The sequence below is a fragment of the Lampetra planeri genome, chromosome 29 (genome assembly GCF_965212315.1).
Source record: "Lampetra planeri chromosome 29, kcLamPlan1.2.h2, whole genome shotgun sequence".
Classification (NCBI taxonomy): Eukaryota; Metazoa; Chordata; class Hyperoartia; order Petromyzontiformes; family Petromyzontidae; genus Lampetra; species Lampetra planeri.
In genome coordinates, this window is record NC_136135.1 from 7,348,378 (window position 1) to 7,372,301 (window position 23,924).

Here is a 23,924-nt window from a genome sequence, read left to right on the forward strand (position 1 = left end):
CCACACGCATTCTGCCAATCGATTGTGGTGCATCCATCTCTACCGCTGAGTGGACGGGGGTGGGAGTGGTGGATTTAAGAAACTTGCACCGTCGTTTCGTATGTATGTCTGTTGAACTTCTTTCGCACCGTACGTTGCCAACCTTGCTAATCGGAGGTGCAGGGGAAGGACAACGAACTAAACACAAAAAGTAGTTTTCAAGAATTGAGTCTTCAATCTAGATGGTTTAAAAGTTCATACCTCCAGTGACTTCCTAAATTCGGAAGGAAGAGCCTTCCAGATGGCCGCAGAAACGCATCCGAAAGCGCGCGATACGGTGTCCGTCTTTGTTCGATGGCCAGCCAAAAGCTGCTGCTGCAAAGATGACCGGAGTTCGCGTGATGGTTTATGCTCCTCGACGAGATCGGCAAGGTTATTGTGGTTCATTTGTGGCAAGCACTTTGTGTGTAATGAGTGCGACCTGAACTGCCGCGCCCAGAGATCGAATTCATCCGGCGGACCTCTGGAATTCAAGTCGGGCGTGCCGACAGTCCCACCACGGCACGGTCCCCCCTGGCGGAAGATAAGCGGCGGCCAATACTGATTTGAGCATTTGCGCGCCGTTGGATTGATTGCCTTCAGGTGAAGTTATTATTCATCCCGTCCTCGCGCGTCAATCTGGCAGAAAGAATGGCTTGTGGCCCGCGGAAGGGTTAAAGCGGGGGGGAAAAAAATGCGCTGCTATTGATCGGGTGGGGGGGGGGTGTGAAGGCGCCGTGGCATTGGCAGTGCTGGGAAATCACCAGGGGGACGGCTCTTACTTGGCCCGGAGCGTCAAGTGCTCGGCAAATAACGCTCTCGCAACGAGCAGCCAGTTTGCGGATCCCAGAGTAGCCCGCTCCATATGCTTTCTTCCAGTGGCACGACTGACAAAGACAAATGTCCCCTATATAGACTGGAACAGGCTGTTGGGGGCAAGTGCTGTTAGCGAGCACCGATTAAGGTCGTCAGCACGGTACACGAAGGTGTTGGGTGGTCAGTACCACGCCCGGTCGCATTTGTCTCTCCTTTGCTAACGTTTACTCACCGCACTTGATAAGTAATTTAAGGCTGAGTCTCCCTAGGGGAGGCCCAGGACCGGTACAGATATTCGTCACCAATTTTTGGCCATGAGCCGAAATCGAACTCGGGTCGCCGGGTTTGTCGCACGCACGCACGCACATACAAAGACACAAACGCAAATGTACGTGTCCACGACTGGATGAGTCCCTCCCCTCACCGTGCTGCTCGTCGGGGTTCCTTGAGCACCCTTCACCACACTGGTCAGTGCCGTTTGGTAGCGGTAGGGAGCATACAGTTGGTGGCTGGTCCTTCTTTATAGTTATAGCACATAGGGGCCAGAGATAGAACTATTATGCACTCTACCTCTCTTGCCTTTACGGGCTATGAAAGAGGACCCTTGCCTGAAACGTCGCCTGTTATTTTTCGTTTTAAGGCCACTTGTTTGACGAATGTGTTACTCGATTGCATCTCTTTTTTGAGCATTGCGACTAATGGCACCGCCTCCAAGGGGTGATGGAAATCTCTTGCAATTGATTCTCCAAGATGCGATTCAATGACTGTTTAATCACCCCGAGAATCAGACGAAGAGTGCGTTCTTACACTCGTAATCTGTGACGCAAGTAAAACTCCCTTTATTTATAGCCAGGTGAGTGTCCGTCCGAGATGCTGCCTTTGTTTTCAAGGCCAAGGCAATTTAAAATATTCAAAGGGGTTTCCTCGTTCAAAGAAGGGTGGGACACAGTGCTCATGCTAAATGTCTGTTGTGGTTGGTCATTCCACATTCCTAAGGAAAGACTGCTTCAAAGAAAACGTGGGGGTCAAAAACAAGATTATAGGGAGAGAGAAAAAATGTCATGGAGTTACTTGTTTGCTCTGCGTCAGTGCCGCATGGACTCTGGTCACTTTGTTAATCTTGACTAGTGAAGGTCACATGATGTGGTGCGGAGAGAGTTAAAATCGTAGAGTAGCGTGTTTTTTTTAATGGGAATCGGATACGCTTCCCCCAAATCCCCCAGCCTTACTCTTCATTCTGCCAATTATATTTTCCATTTAAGTTTAACTCCCAATACCCAATTCTTTTTGGTAACCATGATCCTGTTAACCAGAAGCCGGCCAGGTGAGCGAATGTCTCGCAATTGGAAGCTCGCGAGTTCCAAATGCCCTTTGGAGGTCGCCTTGGCCCATTCCCTCTGTGGTGAATAAAAAAATAAGTATCACACTGTGTGGAAGTCAGCAGTGGCTGCCTTGTGAGAGAGAGACTCGCTACCGTCATGAGAATGTGGAATTTCCACCACTGGCTCAGGGGGCTGTAAACGAAACGGGAGATGTGAGGGCAAGAGTCGTCACTCGTTTGAACTGTAATCCCAAACCTAGATACGCTCACGTCGCTCGGGTCCTTTCGACATCGCTCGGTGTCACAACCACCCCCCCACCCCCCGTCGTGGAATGCCTGTCGTTTAACCGCACGTCGCGCAGCTCCTGGCAGTCCGTGCCCGTCCGTGCCAAACCCGCGGAGCTCATTTCAAGGGCACGGAACATCGCTGGGCAGTGAATCACGACGCGATTCGTGCGGGGACCACCCGCAGACATTTTCACGCCGCTTCCTTGCGACTGGACGGACAAGGCAGGGCCCGCCCCCCCCACCGGCTTCCCCCGAGTCGTGCTCTCGTTTTGGTAAAAAACGAAGCTGCCATGACAAGCTCGCAGATGCACGCAGCGGTCGAAACTTTGACTGCTCCTTGCAGTGGCAATTTAGCCGACTTGCACATACTTGCTGATGCGGCCGTATGTAAATGTATTGCTCGTGCACACTGTGTGCACGAGTGCGTGTGTATGGATGTTTGCATGGTGTGGTGCTGGCCAAACGAACCCCTCGTGTGCGTGCCAGCCTTAATTGGAATCAAAGATTTTGATTCTGACTTGACCCAACAGTCTCGTGAGGCTATACGGGGGATCTTTGTGTTTGGATGAGTGTGGGTCCCAGGGACTTAACATTGATTCCTGGATAACATCACTGGTGATGATCTGAACGGTTCCTGGTTATCCTCTAGGTCGATTCAGCCTTAAATGAGTACCTTGTGCGGTGCCACGGTGGCGAGATGTTAACTCCCTCGCCTGGTATACAGGAGGTCGATGGTTTGCACCCGGCCATGACGTCTGTACATTTGGAGTTTTTATGTTCTCCCCGTGGTCATGTGGATTTTTCTCCGGGTCCTCCGGGTTTTCTTTCCACATTTAGAAACATGTGTTTAGAGTATTCGGCTGCTGTAAATTTCCACGTGATAAGCCACTTCGGTGAGCTATCATTTGTGGTACGGCCGCTCCTTGAAAAACAGTTATATAGTTCAGCCGGGCCTTACCTGGTAAAATAAAAAAATAGTTTAGTTTAATATAGACATCAGCACTGGAAATAAAAAAAGTGGCTGTGAGTAATGTGAGCTATGCCGCCACGTCACGCACCGCGCCAGCCTTAAGAGAGTTTTTTCCTACAACGCCATTTGTCCCAACTGTCCACAGAGGCCGTATCTTTCTCTCAGCGTGGGGATGTGTGTGGAGCGGTGGTGTAATGGCTCACGTGCTGTTCTGTGATGTTGGTAACCCGAGTTTGATTCTCAGTCAAGGATAATAACATGGTGTCTGAACCTGCCCGGGGCTTCCCCGAGGTCAACTTAACCTTTAAATAAGCATGTAAACATCAGCACTGGGCAGATAAAGATAGCTTGATGTGATGCTTGCCACACTGCCACGCACTGACCTTAATAGGTGCTCGCTAACAGCATTTTCCAGGCAGTGAAGCTACATGGGGTATCTTTGCCTCCGTGTGTGCGTCTAGTACGAGTGCCACGTGTCACAGTGGGATGAAGACTAATGAATATTAATAAACACTGCATTTTGGCTAAACACACAATCTAATAGCTCCGGGTTTCAGTAACCATCCCTCAGCACAATCTGGGGCAATAAAATAGTTGTGCTCTAAGGTACTATACCATGAATTGTAATATAACAAATTACCGCATTACTAAAGTCAATCAATTGGATGATAACACCTGAATATATAGAGGACTGCAGAGCTTGGGGGGGGGGGGGGGAATCTGGCATCGTTGGTTCACCGCCTGGTTGCTGCCTTCCCCGCTTGTCTGTGCTGGCTCCTCACGCCCCCTGAGTCGTGTTCCCTCTCTTGGCGAGCGAGTGAATACCGTCACACCAGAGGTCGCAAACGGGTTTTGACTGCTTACCCGTACCCTTACCCGGCCGCACCAGGGTCGCAAACGGGTACCCGTACCCGTACCCGGCCGTACCCATACCCTACCCGTACCCGGCCGGGTACGGGTAGGGTACGGGTATCGGGTACCTGATTGCGACCTCTGGGATGAAGCCATGTTGCAGGCGCGGGTGGGTTGATTCTAGGAACTTGAATTCTGAGAAGAGACAAGACGTTAGGAAATGAGTGACAAACGGTGACTCACCAGTGACTCATGGTCTACCCGTACCCGGCCGCACCAGGGTCGCAAACGGGTACCCGTACCCGGCCGGGTACGGGTAGCCGGGTATCGGGTAGGGTACGGGTATCGGGTACCCGGTTGCGACCTCTGCCGTGCAATGGCGGTGGTGCGGTGTTGACTACCTCGCTTGGTACGCAGGAGGTCGTCGGTTGGATCCCGACCTTGACGCCTGTATACATTTAGAAACATGCGTTTAGAGCATTTGGCTGCTATAAATTTCCACGTGGTAAGGCCATTTCGTTGGGCCATCATTTGTGGCCAGGTTGCTTCTGAAAAAGAGCTGTACAGCTCAGTGGGCCTTACCTGATAAAATAAAAATCGTTGAGTTTAGTTTTAAAGGTTGATGTTATTATTCTGTATATATAGCCACATGAGAGTTTATTATGCTCGGAAGCTTGGTACAGAATTGTCTCCATGGAAATTTAATTTTCGTGGAGACTTGACAACCAGCGGTGGGAATTGAACTGCGGCGACTGACTTTGGGGCAAGCGGTGAGGCCACGGGGCTATCGTGGCACAGGCCGTGTGCCAGCCACGCGCCTGCGTACCAAATATTACCGCAGGTGTCATTTCTCTTTTCACACCGTTATTATGGCCCCTTCAGTACTTCACTTCATCAATTGCCTAACGTGTTTTTAATGGCAAATGAGAAAAACGGCAACGTACATATTGCGCGTTAATATACTTTATCGCCGGCTATTTTTCTCGCGTAACAACAGTTGTTCACCGAGAGTATTGCGGTAATTAATCACGACCGGCTGACGTTACGACTTTTAGTCCGCTGCACAATGTTCCGAGCTTTAAATTGTCGTTCCCCGGCACTTTAAACGTTGCCACGTAAATTTTTTCGGCGACTTTAGCAAAAGTTGCCCCCCCTCCCCTTCCATAGCGAGCTTACTGATCCGTCCAGTCGGTCTCATCGCATTAAATTCAGAATGCAAATCGGCTGCCGTCGGGCACAATATCGGCGTGCCCAACGGCTGCAGGACCTGCAGCGTGCCATTTCGCTCTCTGATGTTGTATTCAATCAAGTGACGGGCACCGTGCTTGTGAGATGGCGCGGGTTTTTAAAACGGAGCACCGGGAACACAACTGTTGTTAAGCATTGACTACGGTGCCGCAACATGTTCGACGGCAGCCACCGAAGGATAACTCACGTCGGATGTTTAAGACGGACTTTTTAAAATTAGGCAAAAATTTGTTTCGACGCATTTGCGCTGCGATTTGAACCACCACTCCAGCGACACGCGGAAAAAAAAACCGGGTGTTATTGGTTGCTGCGCAGCTGCGTTGTCAGCGGAGGGGAGGTCGATGCAGACACATCCGCGGTTCTTCTGTACTCCTATGCCGCCCACGTTCACCAACCCACGCCTGACGTGCACGCTGAAGTGTGGCCACTTGCAACACGCGCGACGTGGGGAAGGCCCTCATCCGACAGTGGGTTGCCCTGCCCGCGCGCGACAGAGAGCCGCGCTCGCCACAGCGACCCGCACTGCAGCACAAGGCGAAATCGCCGTTTATCGCAGTTCATTTTTTTTGTTTTGCCCACAGCAGAGCGGGGGGGGGGTGGAAAGCCTTCCGCCGAGGCCTCGATTCGTTTTAAACGCCACACTCACGCGACGTGGGGTCCTCTTAAAAGTTAAACTGCAGAGCCCAGGAGATTAAATAAAGTGGGTTAAGACGGATCACTGCGGGGTGTGCGCTGCGCGCCTCGGAGCCTGTTGTTTATTGGCAGCGATGTCCACCCTGCCCTCGCAACACACGCTTATTCAATAAGAACGCGTGTAAAACGGTCGCCCCAATTCAATACCTTTGACGTGCGGCCGCGTTGTAAATATAATAACCGGTATTATTCAACATTGATCCTCTGCGCGGAGCACTAAAGGGCTCGCCTCGGCCGCGCTGATGGCCACACACCGCGCTGCGTTTTTACGTCGGTTTAAATTAATCGAGAAATATATATGCCCCGGTAGGTTACGATACACAGAGCAAATGTGTGGTTTGGTGAAGGGTGGGGAGCATCGTTGCGGCAGCATAGAAGTACTGTACAATAATAGGTTGTATAGTACTGCCCTCTGCTGCCCACCGTGTAATCTTGCAGGCTACAGCACCTGTTATCCATGGTGGTTGCCCATCCAATCCCTGTCCATGCCTAAAACCTGCTTAGCTTCTGGGTTCTGACGAGATCCGGGCACATTCCGGGTGATTTAGTCACAGCAATTTGGGTGCAGGTGCGGGAGGCACACGTATATAATTATTCTTAGCCAAGCCGTTTATTTCACGAGCGATCACGTGCCGGGAGTGCTGTTGGAGTCTTGTTTTGAGCCGCGCTGGCGAGATTTAAACTACCTTGCTTGGTCTGCAGGTCGATCCTGACCCTTACACCTGTATATTTGAAGTTTGCATGTTCTCCCCGTGGTCACGTGGATTTTTCTCCAGACCCTCCGGTTTTTCCCTCCACATTGAGAAATGTGCATTTGGAGTATTTGGCTGCTGTAAATTTCCACACGGTGAGCCACTTGGTTGAGCAATCATTTGTGATAGCCAGGTGACTTTTGAGAAAGAGCTACATAGCTCAGTGGGCCTTACATGACAACATCTTTACAAGTTTCATAGTTTTGGTGAGGTGAGGAAATGTCTCTCCGTGGTCATCTGAGAATTACATTGGGTGGGGAAAACTAGAGCTGTGGCCAAAGGATGGCTTCAGTGTTCGTGAAAATCTCGGTGCGCAACGTGGCGGCATCGCTTGCGCTATTCCCAGCCACTTTTCTATACCCAGTGCTTATGTTTACACACTGCACAAGGTGCTCCTTTAAGGCTGAGTCGACCTAGTGGATACCCGATCCATTTCAATGGGGGCATCTCTCAACCAACACTCGGCGCTCGCTCACGCCCTGATTGAAAGTGGTTTGCCTCCAGGGCAGTCATCACTTTTTTTGCCCCGAGTGTATTCCAGTTGCGTTATCAAATGAAAGAAACAAAATCGTGAGTACATTGGTACTCGCCCGCATACTTACAGTTGCAAGGCTGTCACGAAGACGCTTTTGCTTCACGGACATTGTCTGCGGTAGATTCACAGCAGGGGCAATTTAATTCCTTAGCTTCATTCAAGTAAGTTATTTTGAGGGTTATTTTTCAAATTTCGCGAATTCGAACCGTGGTCTAACATTTTTTTAGAATAGCTTCACGTGATCTTTAACACCTACGGTAAAGCAGCTCGTGTGCATTTTTACGGTTAATACACCCACAGTATTAACCAGGGCGGCCGTTCGGCTCGAATCCCTGAACTTCAATGTGCACCTCTGCAACAACTGGCAGACAATATAACCTTTGTTTTGGTTGAGTCATTGTTGACCGGCATGGGAGCGTCTACTCTGTAAGAGGAGGGCTTTCCCAGATTCTAACTGAAGTGCTCAGCAGTGCCAAACCGGCCGCGTAGCCGCCGCTGCTGTGGGTAACAAAAAAAATCACGGCCAACAGAATATTTCATTGTGCAGTCATTGGTGACGGGGCTGAGCAACCCCACACCTCCGATTAGCACGGCTGGCTACGTACGGTATGAAAGAAGTTCAACGTACATACGAATCATCAGCGGCGCTACGCGCTTGAGAACCCGGCTGAATCGTTGGGACGTCGGATTACACAGGGCTCGGCACCGAGAGCCGTCACCTCCCCCGGCCCTCAAAGTTTTGTCACGTGTCGGCGTTCGCGTAGTCGAGCGAGAGTTGAGCGTGATGGGGCAGGTTGGGAACAGGGCTGTTAGGAGACACCACATGGGGACGGTCAACGTACATCCCGACATCTGGATATGGCCGGGGTACCGGGTGAGAGCTGCATATTTAATTCACACTGCAGACTTTGACCGTTTATAAAAAGGAAAACCTACCAGGTTTGGTTTTTCTTGCGACCGAATGTTTACCGTCTCGAGAGAGCACAGCTCCTCGGAGAGCGGTGCAGCATCACCCGTTGTTGCACTGTACTTCTTTGATCCCACATCTATGCTCCCGTCTTCACCAACCCACATTGACTATCATGCGAAAATACCTTGTTTGTACCAATCCTGAGTGGTCAAAACACAGTCCTGTAAAAACCATTGTTGTGATTTTAATTACTGCATTTATTCGCCCACAATCATTAAACATTTAATTTTTTATGAACATCCACGTTACAAGGCGAACAGATGCATTATTGATGCACTGCAGACAGAGCATATTTCCAGCAATCAGGCATTCATTATGGCATGCTCGATTGGTCCAAGGAAGTCACGTGATCTCAGATTCTCCCGCGTGGGATTGGCTGCGGGGGATGTCTGCCCTCTTCCAATCTGCCCTCTCTAAAGTCGCACGAATAACAGCAACATCTCCGAAAAGACATCCTGTCACTTTTCATACCGATTCAAGTTGACTTTCCACAGATAATACATGCCGACGGTGCAGACGCTCATGTGTGAACGTCTTTGCGTTTCTAAATCAAATACTTTTTAATTAAAAACGAGGTCCTCGTTAAAGCTCCAATCTTTAGCCGTCCACTGCTGGATGAAGGCTGCCTCACACTGCGTCAGTCTCGGGATTTGCTTGACCATACCTCACCGTGCTGGTCAGTGCTGGTTGGTGAAGGGCATTGCCCAAAAACCACTTCACATAGCACTTGCCAACAATGCTCACCGTGGTCAGGAATCGGACTCGGAGTGTGAGGTTCATCGCGCAGTGCGCGAACCACAGTGCCACTGGCTCCCGTCCACAGTTGTCTTCATTATGTGATCACATTCCGACACGGACTCTGCGATACAAAGTGTTCTTTGCAGATGCATAACCTGCTATTTAACTGCAGTTGACATGACTCACGTGTAAAACCCCCTGGTGGTACTCGTATTGAACATGCGCGCATTTAAAATAATATACTGTAGAATTTATAATTCTCAGTTAAATACGTTGTTTTTGATTATCAAGATCCATGCTTTAGATGGGGAGGGGAGGGAAGTGAGTGGACTGACTTGTGGGTAATGATGAGTAAGCTCCCAGAACGCACCGCTGCTGCGTTGGACACGCATGGAGACTGGTTAGAATTTACGCAGCCATACCTATTCTGCAGCGACCTTCTAAATCGGCGCCTTGCTCATACTCCATTGTGCTCACAGTGGAGTTGTCCGAGCCAAAAGAATCAGCCACTCTGCTGCCACTGTTGGCCAACCCCAGCCTTCCATGGCCAACCACCTTCGCTGTACACCCTGGAAAGGTGGCAGCAGCAGTAGCAGCGGCGGTGGCAGCTTTATCCCGTGGCTTTTTTCTGCGAGCGTCCGAGCTTGGTGAACAGAGAGGGTTTCTTGCCCGGCTGTTTATCTTCTATTATCCCATAAATATGCCTGGCTCGTGGCATTAATCCCTGGTGACTGAAAGACGCTGGAGGGTGAGGGGCGGGGGGGGTGCTGTGTTGGTGTCACGGAAGGGGAGTTGGGGCTGGCTGCCGGTAGTAGTCGTCATTCAGGCCAAGGAGTTGGGTGCCACAGCGGAGACGCCGTGACGGGGGCCGAGGGCCATCGGAGACCTCGCCGTCCCGGCGGAACACGCGTGCACACACCCCCCGCCGTTTTATTTTGTGCCCTCGGGCCAGCCGCCCGCTGGGCTGCAAAAGTGGCAACTCCTACAGAGGTGGGATTTTTGCGCTGTTGACTTTTAAATACCCTGTGGTTCGTCCGCTCCTAAGCTCGGCTCGTACAAGCTACCCTCGGAACAAAAATATTTTGCTTCGTCAAATGTCGTGGTGTCGAAGGCCAGAGCTGGGCAGGAGTCGCAGTTGAACGAAGGGGATGAATCAAAAGTATATATATATGTAATTTTTTATGACCGGAGAAAGAACTGAGATGAGGGTACGCCACGTGCCGTATCATGCCGCGTGTGTACCCAGCATTCCCACACCGGTCGGCCGCGCAGCTCAAGAAATTAGTTTGTCGTTGACCACTCAGAAACCGCGTTATAACAGGGGTGCGCGTTCCGCATTGTGCGAAAAGTTTCCCGAAAAGAATAACCGTGTCATAGCGAAAACGCATTGTGTGAACACGCGGTGAGCGAGGACTTCTCGTAATGAAATAAGGTGGGAAAAACCAGGTTGAAGCGCTTTTAGAAAATGTATTTCATATAATCGAAAGCGGCGTCCCGCAATTGCGTAAAGAGGAACATTTTCAATCGGTGAGTTTCACTTGCTTCTGATCGGACGTGTGGAAACCGACAGAAAATGCAACAAAACCCGAGAAGTGCACAAAGAAGGGTGAAGAGTTGCTTGCAGAGAATTAATGACATAGAGAGACGGAGAGAGGAGGACATGGATCAGAGAACATCGTTGTGACTCTTCAGAAACGTAAGTGGCCTTGGGCAGGATCCATCACTGGAAGGAGTACCATGGTGGGGGAGATGTTAACGACCTCGCCTGGTATGAAGCAGGTTGTGGGTTCGATCCCGACCCTGACGCCTTTATTTTTGGAGTTTGCATGTCTCTCTCCCCGTGATCGTGTGGATTTTTGTCCGGGTCCTCCACTTTTTCCCACCAACATTTAGAATGAACGTCATGTTTTTAGAGTATTTGGCTGCAATGCATTTCCACGTGGTAAGCCACTCCATTGAGCCATCGTTTGTGGCCAGGTCGCTTCTCAAAAAGAGCTGTATCGATATAGCTCAGTGGGCCTTACCTGGTAAAATAAAAAGTAGTTTAAATAGTTTTGTTTAATGGTTGATGGCTGATGGACGAGGGGGCGTCGACCACGGAGATGGAGCCGAGAGATCGTGGCGCATGAAGGAGCTGTCCAGATTCCTACTTTGCGAGACCGGAACAGATGGCAATAACTTGGGGAAGCCTTCATTCATCAGTGGATAGAATGCGGCTGTTGATGATGATGAAAAATTCTAAATGCTAATTAACTTATATATTGGAGAGAAAAAAAGTAATATTTGTTTTCTTATGACAGATGGTGCTTAACAATGCTAAGCAGCAGTTTATAGTATCAGTGTGTGGCTTTCAAGTGCCAATGAATCAGGTGTTTGGCATTTCCTTAATGAGATCTAAAATGTAGGATTTCGAGCATTTTTTCAGTATGCAAATCAGTCCGCAGAATGAACATGACTGGAATTTATTTTCAAGTTGAAAATTTTTTTTTTCAATAAACCCTGCCTTCACTTTAATTGCTGAAAATTGCCGACCCTATCCATGACGAGCCGAAAACGGGGGGGGGGGGGGTGGGGGCCCACGCTTTAATAATGAAACGCTGGGTGCCTTCAATGATGGCGTGTGCGATATTTAAAATGTCATATTGTGACTCTTGGGATCAACTTTGCAGATATATTGAATTAAGCATTCCATCAGCCTGTATTCTGTGTATACATAGATATGTATATAGATTACCGTTATCACCGGGTAGGTTCGTGCATCCTGCACTGAATCTGGCTTCCTGTTTGATTTCTGGCTGTGGCTAACATCAGAGGTAAGCGATGTCTGACCCAATCCTAGACACCTTTTCAGCAGCCCCCCACTCTGACCTTTCTGGTGAAGTGTGGTCAAACAACCCCCATAATCATCATCCATCCATGGGTTAATAAAGGGATATAAGTCATAAGTAATAACCAATAGGAGAACAGTTAAAGATCCATGGAGAGATGTATCAAATATAAAAATATTTTCGAATTATCAAACCCATTTCTAAAGAAGGCATTTCTCCATTGAGATAGCAAGAAAAGCATGGTAAAATACTCATCAGAAGAGGAATCGGGCAAGGAGATTCTCTTGTGACCAAGGTTACTTGTAGCTCCACTCGAATATATTTATCCAAAGATTAGATTGCTGAAGTTAAAAGCCTAAATATATATCGAGGCTTTTCTGTTCGTCCGTCTCCAATGCACGGACGACAGAGTCTGCGGTTAACGAGCAGTCGAGAACGAACTGCAGGCAGACGGTTGTAGAACTTCGCAGAGAAGGCTGCTTGCTGAGTCGGCCTTGGTCGTGATTTGTGAGAAGGCACGCGTTGTTTTAAAAGAGCGAATTTGGTGCAGAAAAACCTCCCTTGAACCGAAAGTGAGAAACGTTTGGTGCGACGTTTAGTTTTTCTTCTGTTGTTGTTTTGTCAGGTTTACAGCGAAGTTCACCGCCCTCTCCCTTGGGGGGGCAGGAGTGTCGACAAGCAACCAGACCCTTTTGTTGTAGCTCTCTCGCTTTTAAAGGTGCAACTTTTTTACTCCGTAGAGTTTTATGATCGGCCGTTTCGCGGGCCATTACCGACACTTTGGACGTTGGCTGTAAAGTGAAAAGTGTTGAGTTCCATTTGGCAAAGTTTGAGCAAGGTTCTTGACGAGAATGGGGAGAGAAGTGAACATCGCCCCCCCCCCCTCTTCGCTCTGATGCCAAAGTTTGATGGGGCGTTTGCCTCATTATGCGAACTCTTTTTCTGCACCCATCAAGTTGGTGGGTAGCGCACCACCACCGCAATGGTAACGCCCACTTGCATTTGTATCGCGTCCGTACCGTGACTTGACATTTCTAGGCAGATGGGAATAGTTACCGGGGCCACCGTCATTCGCCTGTACAATGGCTCAGCGTGTGGATCTTAAGGCTTATCCACTTGCTTAACTATAAGGGTAAAGGATTACATATGCATTGAGCGCTTAAGCGCGTATCTCATTGCCGTTGAACAGTCCGCGTCTTTAATTAAGGATGCTAAATGCCGATGTTCGAAGGGTCGCTGTTGGCACTGATGAGGCAAACACATGGCAGAACCCACGTGGAACGAGACAAGAAAAAATGTGGATCATCATAACTTCTCCCCAGCCTGCAGAAAAATTACCCACAATTACCAACATCTTTTTACCAATCGTGATGCACAGGGCTTCCCTGCACACACACGAGCCCTGCATCATATTCAAAATCAAACAATGTCTTTGGTGATACTGTGGACGGGCAGTGGCACGTTAGCACAGATAACAAAGACTCAATGCAGTCGTCGATTCTGCCACTAAAGGGAAACATCTGCATTGAGATGACGTCATGGGCATAGTCCTTCCCCGTAGCACATGACCGCTTTCAAAGTGGGAAGAGAAGAAAGTCGTGGGTTATTGTGGGTTTACTCTCCAACACAACGGTCTGCTAAAGTAGTAACTATTGGGCATGTATTGTTAACAGGACGGAGCTAATTGGCTGTGTCGGGTGGTGGTGGGTTAGGGACATGTGTTCTCATCCAAAGAACCTTGACTTTGAAGACCTTGACTCAGACGCTGTCTCTCCGACAGACCTGTTCTTCACCTGAGGACGGCTGCTTGCGTTGTGGCCGCAACGTCGTGAGAATTGTATTTTATTATGTTTTATTATTTTATTATTTCCCTTCTACGTGACTTTACCGAAAGAACCAAGAAGATGAATCCCTGCAGTCACGAAAGCTTTAAATCGAAATTCAGTAGAGCAGTGTTCTTCATTGTAGGGCCAGCGGACAACTGGCAGCCCCTGGTGGCCTTCAGTGCGGGCCCCTGACGTACGGCCCCCGACAATACACAACACGTGACAACCACCCCTTGCAAGGCGGTGTCGTGGCCCTCGCACTGATGATGTCTTATCGGCGAAAGTGGGCCCCCCTTTGAAAATTAGCGAAGAACACTGGAGTAGAGTCAGACCCATGGTCTTTCGTAACCAGCACTCTCGATACGACTGTACACACGAGTGCATCTCAGGACAAGCAAGTACGTGCAAAGACCCTTTGTGCCACCTTGAGTGAATGTCGTGAGATCACAGGTGTGTGTGTGTACAGAGCTGGATTTCCATTTACATCGGCGCGAATGTACGTGCGTGCGTGTGTGCGCGCCTTTATTTATTTAATGCTCAGTCGCATACCGCCAGCAAGCTTTTTCATATAAAAAATAAAACAAATGTGCACCTGTGTATAACAAGCGTTGCATTTTTAGCATTTTTGTTGTAAAAAAAAATGTGTACATTCTAATTATACACGCAAACTCGTAGCCTCCTTGTTCACGAGAAAACATTGGTGATGCTTTACCTCCATGATTAAAGCTGTGACATCATCAACAGCAGCAGCCCCGATGAATCCACTGTTGGATGAAGACCTCCTAAAGCTGTCGCCATCTCGTGTTCTTGTGATGTAACAAGTTCGCCTTCTAGCTACACACAAGATAATTTCCATCGCTCCATTGTTGTGCTGCGTCAGTGGTAGTCATTTCACATTCTTATGACAAGGACCATCCACAGAACAATCATCATCGACTTTCCACCAGTTATTACAACCTTGTCAGGTCGTGTTCATTTTACCCATCCCAGAGGGATGATGATGACGATGATAATAATGGATGATGATTTGAGCAAAGTCAGCAATTGGACTCGCAGCTACCTGACCAGGAGCCACAATTCTTCTGTTTAGCCAAGCTGCAGCCAGGCCTGGACATTGTCCATCATCGTTGATCAGTCAACTGCTGGATGTCGAACATGTACAAGAACGCTTGCTCTCGTAGCTAAATGTGCCACTACCTGACCAGAAGCCACAATTCTTCTATTTAGCTAAGCTGCAGCCAGTGCTAGGACATTGTCCATCATCATGATCAATAAGCAATCATCACCAGTGTGTGTTGATCATTCTACTGCTGCATGACGTGCATGTACAAGAACGCTTCCTCGTGTAGCTCAATGAGCAACTACCTGACCTGGAGCCACGATTCTTCTATTTAGCTAAGCTGCAGCCAGTGCTAGGACGTTGTCCATCATCATGATCAACAAGCAATCATCACCACTGTGTTGATCATTCAACTGCCGGCTGACGTAGCATGATCAAGAACGCTTACTCTCGTAGCTCGGTGCGCAAACGGCGCACAGGTCGGCGCGCGTCTCTTCACGCTGCGAGTAAATCTGTTTGTTGCTGCGTCGCTCGCGGACCCACACAGGGCCCCACGTTGGCCCATCCGTCACGGGCGGCGACGACGACGATGACGATGACGACGACGACGACGACGACGGGGGCCTGTCCACGCGACGTAAAGTGAGCAGCTGCCTGGTGTAATGAGTCGGACGGCTCTAAACGGCTTGACCGCCCGGTGTTCGCTCGCCAGCTTGATAATGAGGATACGGTGTGAGGTGTAAAGTGCGGATACGTTCAAGTGCCCCGACCGTGGTGTGCGCCTGCCAGCGCAGCCGCCACCCCCTGCCACCGTTGGAATGCGCAGAGTGCGGCCTTAGCGGTGCAATTACACGCGCGCGGGAAAACATTTAGCGGGGTAAATAAATAAAAATTAGTTTAACACGTAGGCTCTCGCGAACAATTTCCATAATAGAGGTCTTTTGGGTTAGATCGCGTAATTATATAAATGTGTCGTTCAAACCCGCCACCACCCGACACGGCCAGTTTAGTAAGGGTTGTCACGTCAACAGAACGTGGCCAATTCGTCACTAGTACAGCACTAGTGTGTAGTGTATAGTGTAGTGTATAGTGTAGTATACTAGTACAGCACACCGATGTGTTGGAGAGCCAAGCCGCAACATTTACAATCTGAGCACGACGTTTCGCCAGTAATTACAACCAGCTTCATCAGGCGACAGCCAGATTTGTGGAGAAGTCTTACTGTTTCGTTCCTTACATAGAGGCGTAGATGTGGTAACCATGGCGAAAGCCGCCGGCAGCTGGGATTTGAAGCGCGCCGGGTCGCGATGGTTTGTGTGTGTGTGCGTCGAGCCCAAGGCTGCCCGCGTAGCGAGCGACCGAGGGGGTGGTGTTAACCGCGACCGTGCTTTGGCATGGTGGTTTCCAGGTGGATTATAATTGATCTCAGATAACTCTGATTACGGGCAGTTCAGAGTAGATTCTGTTTAATTCTTAAATTGATCTCCCCCCCCACCTCCTCACCGTGCAAGCGTGATTGATGGTGGGTTATTCTAATTGGCTGGGCATGGGTCAACTCTTACACAATACAATACTTTCCCGCTTGATAAATGAAATGCTTAAGTGTATTAGTGGGCGACTACAGGGTCGAGTTAATATTGGCAATGGGCACGCGCGGCGAGAGCCCTCCCACTCGGTGCACGTCCAAGGGACCCCTGAAAGGTTTCTCGCCAAGTGCCACGCCACCGCCACTCGCAGTGAGACACGATTACTGGATGTGTGTACGTTGAGATTTTTTCGCGTCGTACATAGCCAACCACGCCAATTGGAGTTGCGCGGGGAAGGACTACAAACTAAACACAAAAAGCAGTTGTAAGGAAATGAGTATTCAATCTAGACTTACAAGTGCTTAGCTCCAGTGGCTTCCTAATATCAGAAAGAAGAGCGTTCAAATTCTGCGCATCTGAAAGCGCGTAATACCGATAACCATCTTTGTTCGATGGCTTAGTCAAAAACCGCTGTTGCGAGGATGTCCCTAATGCAATTCCAAGTTTGTGTTTGTGTATATTTCGTGAATGACCACGGTGTTTCTGAACTGCACGTCATGGCAGGTGTAGTACACACCCATTGCGAGCGCTCTCCTGAAGGCACATTCCCATGTTACTTGTCGTTGAGGATGGAATCGCTTCATTGAAAGACCATCAGCAAACATCACAACCCAACTGGCAGATTAATGCCGACTCTCATTCTGGTGCTGCGTTCATCTTCATCTTTTATCGCACAGGGGCAGCTGTCATTGGGGGGGGGGGGGGTCCCCTAGGCTAAATAAAAAAAACATGCTCCAAGAAGAACGGGCTGTGACAAATATGAATTTAATTTGTTGACACGATGGAACGAAGGGCGGGGTTCTGGTAGTTTCCCACAGCCCAGTTTCCCCCTCCCCTCGAACACGGAATCCCCTGGCAGCGCAGGCTTCAAGTGCACACAGAGGGAATTAACTTTTTCCTTCGTGGGATCGAGGCCAGGGCAACCGCCGTGAAAATGGCCAGTGGTTGGGCATTTTGGAGCAATGGCTCTCTGTGAGAGGGCTGGCAGTGGCTCGGTCAAACAGCAGTGCTTGGCACGCTAACAATATAAATGGCATGTCGAGCACAGATCGTTCCGTCCGTACCTTTCCTTGCCACTTGAAGTTTTGCAAAGAAAAAAAACACTTTGGAGCCAAAGCCCTAATATAAGTTCTGGGTGCCCAATTCAAGTGTGGTTTCATATATATCCGCCGCGGGTCCGGGGCTAAGCCCCTCTTTTCTGCGACGGACGAAGCAGCATGGTACGAACAAAAAGAGTGTTTCTCCTGCTGCTGCTGCTGCTGCATTACGTTCGCGATGACTTGGTTTTGTCGTGCTGCTTCATAGCGCATCGCGTAAGAGGACAGCGATTCTAATGTTGGGATGGGGGGAGGGGGGTGCGTGTGTGATGTTTATCACGTGGATGAAATTGCCTCTCCTCCCGACGTGGTCACAGAGCGTCCCAAACTTGTGGGGACGACAGTTTAAGGGGGGGGGGGGGGGCACTATTGTTGCTGAGGGTCAGCCTCAAATACTCCTCGACCTTAGTCGTCGTGAGCCATGGTCAATCCGCTGCTGGACGATTCGCATTGGCGACCATCCTTACAGATGCATAAATATATTTGTGGAAAGATAAAATAATATTAAATAGTAATTTACTAACCTGTCTACTGCTGTACGAATGGCTGCTATTATTGTTATATGCGCATTCCTTATTATTCATTCCGTATCAGTCAGTGAGTCAGTCGATGAGGCTCTCTGTAACTTAATGCAACACCGCCAACATGACGTGTCTCTTTTGCAAAGTAGACTCGGGGTAAGATACAAAGAGGGAGTACGTAAGTAGGACGTAACTTTACGTGTGAACTTGACAACAGACTCCTGCAAAACAGGCGCACAAATCAAGTTGCATGCAGGCTCTTTGTCCTTGATATTATACTTGAATATACACTCGACTGGATCTCTTAACACGAGTACGTCCTGCATGCGTCCACGTTTGAGTAAGTCACAGACTGTCGCCGTTTTACCTCTGCCTGTGCACAGGAATCGACGACGACGACGGACGCCGCTTGACCTTGCGCTCACCTGGATGAAGATAAAGCGATTTATTGTTATAAACACGTAGATATCTTGGGGTTCCCCACCTGCGCGATTTGGATTCGGCAGACCCCGACTGACCCCCTGCCTCTGGGCGCCCGTTGAACCCGAGAGGATCGCGGCGCGAAGATAAAGTTCACGGCAAGACAACGAAAGCGCTCTGCAGGTGTTCGCGCCGAGACGCGGCCGCCCTCGGTCCGGAAACCCCGTTGGAACGTCGCTGGAACGTTGGGAATACGGCGGATTGCTCGCAGTCGCGGCCACCCCCACCCCCGCCCACCCCCCGCCACGTGAGCGAGCTCTGCCGCGTGCTCGTTCATTGCAGACTCGTCCCGGGAGGAATGGCTGATTTGGATTCCGCTTGCGGTCTCTGAGACGGTAAGAGTCGCTTCCCCCCCCCCCCCCCTTCATCTCATTCCACCAACAACGTCTTGCTTTCCTGCATCTTCTTTATTGTCCGCTGTTCTCGCCTTTGTTTTTATTTATTTAGCACACGTGACGGACGATCAACAAGTCGCCCTGCCCCTCGTGGTTTACGGCGTGCAATTCCATCCCAGAATCAATTCTTTTATTCTCCCGTGGCAAATGTAATGTGGTAGTGGAGCGTCACGTGAAGCCATTGCATGCAGGGCGTAGGAATCGAAAATGCAATTCGCGAACGACTTTATGCGCGTACCACGAGTGTAAGATTCGTATTGCCTTTGATGAATCGATGCATTGGTTTTTAAACCGTTAGGCAAACTCCGGTCATCCTCGCAGCAGCGGCTTTTGGCTAACCATGAAACAAAGACGGTCACCGCATCGCCCCTTTTCAAATGCGCTTCTGCGGCCATCTGGAATGCTGTTCCTTCCGCTATTAGGAAGCCACTGGAGCTATGCACTTTTAAGTCTAGATTGAAAACGAATTTATTTAGAACTGCTTTTTGCGTTTAGTTGGTCCCTTTCCCCGCACCTCCGATTAGCACGGTTGGCTACTTACGGTGCGAAAGAAGGCCAACATGCAAACACACACACATTAAAGGATGTGTGGCCTCCAGGGCTGACCAGGTGGGCTTTCCAGCTGTGGTCAGGAGATGGCAGTGTTGAGTGTCACCCCCCCCCGCCCTCTTGAACACGGAGTGGGATTTCTCCAGGTACGCGTGGAAAAAAAAAACCCGATGATGTACATGTACGATATCGGAGTGGGAAAGGGTAATATATGTTTTGATAGCTTGGCATGAGGGCAGTGTAAAAGCTAGCTTCGCCACACTGCGCTCACTCGGTGGCATTGGCGATAGAGTGTGCTGATGTGGGTGTGCAGGCCTATGCAGAAATGTCTTTAATGCCTGGCATTACTATGTTGCTTATAATTCAAAGAGCTGTGGTTAAATGAAAGCCGGCAAAGCTGTTGGGAATATGCAAGCTAACCCTGTCCAGCTCTAAAAATCCAGAAGCTTTCTTTGCATTGAGCAGTCTGAGATCCCGAATAAGCCACGGTAAATTGGATCGTTTTAACCGAAGCAGATGTTGTAATGAATGCAGTTTAATTCATATTAATCTACTTTGATCCACGTTAAAAGTGCGAACATCAAAGAGCAGGTTTGCAAAACGCAAACGGTCTTCGATTATGTTTCGCCCCCGTTCTACCCACGGCGAGATGATTAGAAAATTAATTTGATTGCTTCATTTGTTTAAATTAATATTAAATATTAATTTAAACAAATGAAGGCTTCCACCGTGGAGATAGAGCGTTGAAATCGGTTCATGCGCAGGTGCCAGATGGATTTCCAACATTGCAGGATGGTGAGAATTGAAGGCGGCCTGGGGCTGGGTGAGGCTTTCATCCATCGGTGGAATAACCATGGCTGAAGATGACGATGATGACTATGATGATGATGACTAAAGTTTAGTAAAAAAAGTTTACTGAGCTAATACTAGTCTAATTTTAACAAAAAAAACATTATTCGGTAAGATCTTAACACCCGTATCATTGCCAGAAAGGGTAAAACCTAATCTTATTTTTCATAATGTTGATCCTGCCAAAAAGGTCCCGTGATACAGCTGCTAACCCCCGAGCTACGAATGCTCTGATACGTGCAGTGTCTTTGTACTGTTCACCTGATGGCGTTCTCTGGTCTAACACAGTTGGTGAGACTGGATTGTAAAGAAGGCTGTCTCTGGTGTAGGCCAATCAGTTTCAAATACAATGCAAATATATCATCAGAGTGCGTTTCCTTGCACGTTCACCACAAGTACAAAGTAGGGTTAATGCAGACTTGATTCCTTGCAAAAGGTATCTATTTGACGTTTGAACATCTTAACACGACCTGTGTTATTGCCAGAAGGGATAAAACCTGTTCTTATTTTTCATAGTCGGTGGGACCGTGTCAATTCCAGAGGTGTTATTTTGTCTCATGGCTCTGCTGTCATAGGACAATCTGCATTGAACAACGGGGACGTCTTTTGTGTGGAGAGCTGCTGTTTTTGTTGTTTCGGCTTCTGAGTCACAGTACAATGGTGCACCTCCCACGCAGTTAATGTTCCCCTGACTCAAGAACATGCAGGCCCCCCTCCCGGTGTGTGTCTCGACCACCTGATTCTAAAGAACGGAGTGCGTCACTGCGCGCCCCAAGGACCGGTTTATCCGCACTTTTGACTTGGACTGACGGCGGATGCTCCTCCGGGGTTGTTCTCGCCGAGTGACAGAGGCTCGCTCCGACCACAAGAGTGCCGCATTCGGGGGTGGAGGGGGGGGTAAAACATGGACATTGGAGGGTTAATGATATATGCAGCCGCCTCATTAGTAGATTTCGCGAGAGACCAGCGCAGGGAAAAAGTCTCATGCAGCACAGATTAATTGCAGGCAGATTCTGGCTCTTAATTCCCCTTGACTGTTCGATTGAGGGACAGACGGATGTTTTTTGATTTCCGTGGCTGCTGTGATTCAGTGATGTATTATTCTAATGGTTATATTGTGGAACAAGGGATGTTCCCAAACGAGAGTCTGTGTCCCAATTTCTCTCAACCCCTCACTTTTGATTGAAATCAGACAGAACATAGCATGGCATTCAGTTATGAAGGCCGGATGTTTACACACATTGTTCACCTCGATACACACGAGCCTTTAAAAAAAAATGTAAGAGGTGGCTGGATGTTTTGATTTAAAGCTTTCGTGACTGCAGGGATACATATTCTTGGTTCTTTCGGTAAAGTCACGTAGAAGGAAAGTAATAAAATAATCAAAATATATTATGAAAAAAATATATACATATTATTTTATTATTTCCCTTCTACGTGACTTTACCGAAAGAACCAAGAATAAGGTGGCTGGATTGTTCATCGTACTCATAATGGTCATGTCAATACAGCAAGCCGGGCACAGCTGACGTCCGTGTTTCGCGTCTTGACCACACTTTGATTAATAAACCAGATTCTCGATTGTAACCAGTTGACGGTCACCATTCACTAGGCAAGAGCCCTTGACAGTTTCCGCTTAATGTGGGCCTATTCCATCGCTGTTAATTTCACGTTACCGTACGGTAGTCGCTGACATGCTCCGAACACCACTGCAGTGCTGGGTACTCGGGTAACTTCGCTAATGCATCACTCTTTGTGCTCTATATGTACAAGTACTTTTAGTACTTATATGTAGGGGGAATCTCCCCCCCTCCTTGCCCCTCCTCTCCCTTGGGGGAGTTGGGAGGAGGCCAGGGGATGGAGCTTTCACCCCTGTGGTCACGCCAAAGCCATATCCTCCGTGTTAAAAAGTTCACGAGCTCGGCTCCAAAGCTTTTCACGGTCTTCGAATTGTGAGCTATATAATTACACATTTTGTAGCAGGACGTGTGTACGAGTCCCTGAGCGTTCATGGAGAGCGTTTTTTTTAAGGTCTGCGGGCAAATTCTTTAAGATATTCTTGAGTCTTTCGGTAAAGTCACGTAGGTCGGTTCAAAGAAAATAACAAAAAACTACGACGTTTCGATCGCAACACAAGCAGTCGCCTTCAGGAAAAGGGGGAAGACGACCACTTCTGGTAGTTTTTGTTTTTTTATTATTTTCTTTGAACCTATCTACGTGACTTTACCGAACGACCCAAGAATATGAATTCTTGCAGTCACGAAAGCTTTAAGTGAAGATTTAAATTCTGTACTGATTGTGTGATATGATCAGGAGTAAATCTGCAATTAATTAAATATTACAAGAGGGCCCCGAGGTGGTGCTTGTGGAGATTGCGACACCGACGCGGCTCGTGCAGGAGTGAGGAGAGGGTGAATCATCGCCCCGAAGGAATCGCGATTACACTCCCAGCCGTGTGTTCACTGCCTTACGTGCGACCTTAATGAAGGGACAATAATAACACTGGTCAACACACTTTTTCTGGCATAAGGTATTCCAACGGTTTTAAGGTGATTCCAAACATGGCATCAGTTTTTGTCTACGCACATTCGGTTTTTGAGATATCAAATATTGCATTTTCAATAAAAACTGCAGAAGAAAAAATATTTAATAAATGTGGATATCTACATAAAATGATATTATAAACACACTATCCTAAAAATACAGCACCATATTTTAACACTAAAGCAGGCACTGACTCGCAACAACTTGCAATCATAAGTGACAGAGTTAATTTGGTGTAAAATCAATGAAAATGGGGTATGCCGATAGCATAAAATGAGATGTGATAGAGCAAATCTGAGACCAGATTTGGAATCGGCACCCTGAAATTAGTCTAAAACAGCTGCAAAAGTCCAGGCCAGAAAAAAATGTTTTTTTTGTTGTTGACCAGTGTAATGCATTAATGTAAATAAAAAATGATGGGGGGGGGGGGGGGATATAGAGTGGAATCGTCGGTTAAATGCAGCTCCCTGCCCGCTGAAGACCCGCACATCCGATTTGCACGCTTGGCTACGTACGGTGTGAAAGAAGTTTGACATACATACATACGACGCATCTCCGATTAGCCCGGTTGGCTACGTACGCTGCGAAATAAGTTCGACATACATACTAAGAAGAGGGAGCGCGGGCATTGAGAAGTTGGCGTCGTCAGAGCCGCGGGCCGTGGCGGCGATAGCGCATGCGGAGGGACGTTCGGGTTTCCACAGAACCAGTAGCACCTCGAGTCGAATCGGAATCTTTATTCAGAGTGGAGGAGGAATCCGTTGGCCTCCACCGGGGCCTGGCCAGCCGGCCGGCCCCCGCACGCCGTCACCAGCGAGATGCCTGGCCACCGGAGCACGGGAGAGAGAAAGACGGACCCGGACCATCGGGCAATTCTTTCACCTGCCTCACCCACGCGATGAGCGCCCCCAGCCGGGCCCCGCGGTACGGTAGGGGGGGGGGGTCACCACCCGCGACGGGTGAGAGATGTCCACCCTAAACCGCATCC

General features: G+C 48.9%; 1 protein-coding gene across 6 annotated transcripts in view; it reads left to right on the plus strand.

Moving 5' to 3' along the window:
- Positions 1 to 18,059: 18,059 nt before the first annotated feature.
- Positions 18,060 to 23,924, plus strand: part of BCL9L (BCL9 like) — an 82,375-nt gene continuing 76,510 nt past the window's right edge. For 3 of the 6 annotated variants that reach the window (XM_078608207.1, XM_078608213.1, XM_078608210.1), the window contains exon 1: positions 18,061 to 18,934. The gene's annotated coding sequence lies outside the window, so the exon portion shown is untranslated. Of the gene's footprint in view, positions 18,935 to 23,924 lie in introns of all 6 variants that reach the window. The other 3 variants (XM_078608209.1, XM_078608212.1, XM_078608211.1) reach the window with 2 other exon arrangements.